Consider the following 4965-nt stretch of genomic DNA (forward strand, 5'->3'; position numbering starts at 1 on the left):
ACCTCACAGGACCCTGTAGTGTTTTGTCGTTGCTGTACACAGGACCACTACAAGTTGGAGCCACGTTCACAGCCCTAACCACCCCAACACATGAATGCATGTAAATGTGACCTCCCACTTAAAAAGCTGCCTAGGAAATAACTAGTCAGCAAAAAAAGAAAGAAAAAAGAATATAAAGCAAACGTGGGACAATTGTATTTTTTCTGCACATCTATGTGTAGGAAGCATGGTCATGAGCCATGCTCACTTGAGGGCAGGAGGCAGTATGTCATAGAGCTACCTGTTTAAACATTTTTAGGGGAGAAGTGAGGGATAAGAAATTCTGTGACCTGGTCTGATTTTAAAAGGCAGCCTTTTTGCATCATCCTTATTATTAAATTCTATTCACATGTACAAATATGATATGTGCAGTTATGTGTATGTATGTGTTTACAAAGTAACCCTCATGGAAACAAGGGTCAGTGCTCAGATGCTAACTGAAAGGCTGGCAGTTCAAACACCCAGTGGCCCCATTGGAGGAAGACTTGGGACTTGCTTCTCTAAACATCACAGTCTAGAAAAATCTGGGCGCAGTTCTCCTCTGTCACATGGGGTCACCAAGGGTGAGATAATGAATTTGGTAAGCACCTAGCAACTACAATAATGTGCGCACATATAGATGATGACATTTCGAAGGGATCGTGGAAAAATGGATTTAAAAGATAATGGAATTTTCCACAAACTGTTTGCAACACTAGAATGTGTATATCTATATATCAGGTACTTTAAAAAAACTTACTGGAAAAAAATTCCATTAGCTTTCAATTTATTTTTCTCCATCAACTTTCTGAAGTCCCCTCATATATGTGTGTGTGTATACTTATGGACACATATGACTATACAGTATACATTATATACCAATTTTATCATATACAATATTATAGTATGACATAGTGCACAAGATGTATTGTATAAATTATATGTCATGTACATGTTATATAATATATAATACAGTATACAATAATATATTATGATATAACATATATATATTTGTGTTTGTTTGTGTTTTTTTGGGGGGAAATCGCAGGGGTCAGCACAACCAGAGTGCAATGGATGAGCCTCGCCCTGGGAAAACCACCTTCGTGATCATGGTATCTCCCCTGCCAGGTAAGTATATATAACATATATTGTATAAGGGCACCCGATATATTATATTCTATATATTATATCATATGTTGCACATAACATGTAATACAACACATACTATATATTGTCTGTCAAAATAAGAATCTCTGGTTTGTTTTCTTTAAATGCCCGTCTTACAATAGATTCAGAAAATACCACTGTCTCATCAATATCTTTATTGGTGCTTTTCTAATATAGTTGGTCAAATGCAGACTGAAATTAGACCAGAGCAGAAATGATAAAATGCCCATAATTGCTTTCAAGACAATTATAAGACTGAAATAATCAAGCAATTATAGAATCTCAGCTCTAAAATTGCCTTTCCTCTCCTTTTTAATAAAAATGAACTAACAAAACCAAACTATTCAGGTCACACCAAATCTGATCCATTTGATTCCTGGTGAGTTAAGACCTGGTGGCTGCTATTTCAAGCATCATTACTTTCGAGCTCAGATAATAAAGTTGAAGACAGCCAGTTTCCATTTAGCCTTGTTGCATTCTCTGCCAGTTTATACGGCTTTATGCTTGCATCAGAAATGCTACAGGAGGGGAACCACAAAGAAGTCACACATCTGGGCAATTTTCCATGTTGCATACCGATTTTAAAATTATTCTACAACTTGCCCACCCTTGGATAGACTAGATAGCTGAAAATTACCCAAACACGGATCATACCGGTCACTGTTTTGTTAAGTCTTGAGAACAAGAAACTGCCAGGATGAGAGACCAGCTCTCTTCCTTCCTCCTTTCCATCTCACCCCCTCTCTCCTGTATATCCACTCAACTGGTCTTCGGGTTTCTTGTGTATGCCACGATCCTTTAAACTTCTTCCAGTCTAATCGGAAAAGACATTTGAAACATATCATCACCATATAACTTATCCAAGTTTGGGCTTCTCCTCCATGTGGTGTCTCACATTAGGAAAATTTAGATGGAATGACTGCTGCCGAAACAATATGGATAGGGGTTATCTCAACATCTTGGACAATTTCAAATTTCCTTTTGACTGTGATGGGAGTACTTGTGGTCATAGAACGGATGGCTTTATCGTGTCTGTTGTTGTCAGTTGCCGTCCAGTGGTATGAGAACTCCTACAAAATGTTGCCCATTCCGATACCATCGTCAAGATATTTGGTAGACTCAAATTCCTTGCTGCAGCTACAGTGTCTTCTGAATACCTTCCTATTGAGGGGGTCTCCTCGTCCATCACTATATCAGACCATGTGCTGGTGTGATCCATAGAGTTTCCAGTGGGCTAATTTCAGAAGGAAATTGACTGGCCTTTCTTCCTAGTCTGCCTTAGTGTAGAAGCTTGGTTGAAACATGTACACCATGAGTGACCCTACTGGTATTTGGAATACGAACGACGTAGCTTACAGCACCATTGCAAGATGAATGTCACCACTAACCATAGCACACTGAGAACTAGGAATGCCAAACTAACAGATGGGCAGTGGCTATCATCGGTACAGCTATCCTATTAGGTCATCAAAATTCCATGCAAAGGCTTTCTCTTGCTTGTTCCTCCATGCCGTTACCATTCTGTTAGACTGACCCTCTTCTCAAAGCATCTGTGCTTACCCATAACTTCACATTTCCCGGCAGCACTGACTTCATGATAAACGAAAATCTTCCACTTTAAGTTAGGCAAATATTCAGGGCAGGTACTTTGCTTTTCATTTTAGTTTTTCCAAACAATTGGCATACGACCAGCATGTACAAGAGATGCTTGTTGAGTGGAGTCATCAGAAAATATATATCCCCCACTGAGAAGAACTGCTCTAAAGGACACGGCAAATCTCTACCGAGGTTTTCTTTTGTTCCATGCATAGAACTTGGCGTAAGGATCCAATTAAAATCATCACCCTCGCCCTCACAGAGTATAGTCTAAGCAGAAAGAGAGACGAGAAGTCAATAAACAATAAATGATTGTGATGAGAAAAATTAAGAAGAGAGGGCATAATCAAATACAGACCAATTGGTGAGGGATAATTTAGATCATGGACGCAGCTGGAGATGAGATGGAGCCAAGGAGGTGGGCAGTGCAGGATTATTTAGCTATTCGCAGAAACATGGTTAAGAATTTGGAGTGGCAGCATACCTGAGACATAGAGAATGCTGGATCAATAGTAGGAAAAACATGTATGATATAAGCAGTTTCAAAGTGAACAGGAAGGAATATGAAGCCAAAGTTGGCATCTGAGATTTTACTCATTGAGCATTGTCTTATCATGGTTGGGATTTCAGCAGGAGAGTGATACAAACCATGACCTATTGAAGTTGACACCTTTGCCTGTGAAGTGGAAGATACACTGAAGGTCACAAGAGAGAAAAAAGGTTGGGTGAAATTGAAAGCATTTAACAACTTTGAGTACTGGAGTATTGAAAAGTGAGAATGTTACTTGACCCAAGCCATGGCATTACCCATTGCCTCACATGCCTGTGAAAGTTAGCCACTGAATAAGGAAGACCAAAGAAGAATGGTTGCATTTGATTTGTGGTGCTAGAGAAGAATATGGCAAATACCATGGACTGCTTAACGTACAAACTGACGTGTCTTGGAAGAAATATGACCAGAGTGCTCCTTAGAGACAAGGATGACAAGACTTGGTCATACATACTTTGGGCATGTTGTCTAAAGAATCCAGTCTGTGGATAAGGGCATGCTTGGTTAAGTGGATGGGGGAGCTAAAGCATGGATTGACTCAGTGACTATCAAAATGGGCTGAAGCATCAGAGGAATTGAAAAGATCGCACAGGACCCAGCAGTATTGTGCACGGGGTTGCTATAGGCCAGAACCCTCTGGCTGGGACTGAACAACACAAATTTTGATAGCCTCTGACCAGTTCATCAGAAAAGTTATTAATACAATCAGAATAGACATTGGCCAAGATATCATACTATTTGAATTTGAGATGAGTAGTTAGCTCACTTTATAGCTTGCTGTAGTAGTAATGGAAGTGTGGATTGGGGGGTGAAATAAGGATAGAAATAACTGAATTGGTTTGCAATGTATTGGGAAGGTACAATGGAAAAGACTGGCAAATAGATTGAATGTCAGGGATTCTGAGGAAAAGGAGGAATCCTTGGTGAATTAAAAAAAATTCTTACTGTGCACAATCCAGTTAAATGAAATACATGAAAAATAGTTTTGAGAGGATAATTGTTTAAAAGTCCTGTTTATGAATTTGATACATTTAAGTAATTTTATGCCATTCAAGAGGGGATTACAAGGAAAGGATGATTCAACCAGGGTGCAGTAGAGCACCAACAAAACACACATCATTCCTCTAGTTCCTGAGTGCTTCCTCCCCCCACTACCATGGCTCAGTTCCACCTTACAAATCCGGCTGGACCCGAGTACACACATTTGTACAGATAAGGGCTCTGGACACATGGGATTCAGGACAGAGCAAACCCTCAGGAAACAGTAGTGGAAGTAGTGATATCATGAGGGTAGGGGGATGGTTGAGGATGGGGATAGGAAGGGGAACCTATCACAAGGTTGGATATCTAGCCCCCCACCCTCCAGGAGGGCAAATGACAGATAGGTGGGTGAAGAGAGACAATTGATGGTGTAAGACACAAAATAATAATAATAATAATATATAATTGATCAAGGATTCATGAGAGGGGGCAAGGGAAGTGGGGGTGGTGGTGGAAGAGGAGCTGATACCAAGGGTTCAAGTAGAAAGAAACTGTTTTGGAAATGTTGATGGTAACATATATACAAGTATGCTTAATAGCATTGAAAGATGGATTGTTATAAGATTTGCAAAAACCTCTCAATAAAATGGTTA

At 39.7% G+C, this 4965-nt stretch overlaps 1 pseudogene; it reads right to left on the reverse strand.

The window, feature by feature from the left end:
- Positions 1-974: 974 nt before the first annotated feature.
- Positions 975-1154, reverse strand: LOC142460294 (U1 spliceosomal RNA; annotated as a pseudogene).
- Between the last annotated feature and the right edge of the window lie 3811 nt (positions 1155-4965).

The sequence above is a fragment of the Tenrec ecaudatus genome, chromosome 10 (genome assembly GCF_050624435.1).
Source record: "Tenrec ecaudatus isolate mTenEca1 chromosome 10, mTenEca1.hap1, whole genome shotgun sequence".
Taxonomy (NCBI): domain Eukaryota; kingdom Metazoa; phylum Chordata; class Mammalia; order Afrosoricida; family Tenrecidae; genus Tenrec; species Tenrec ecaudatus.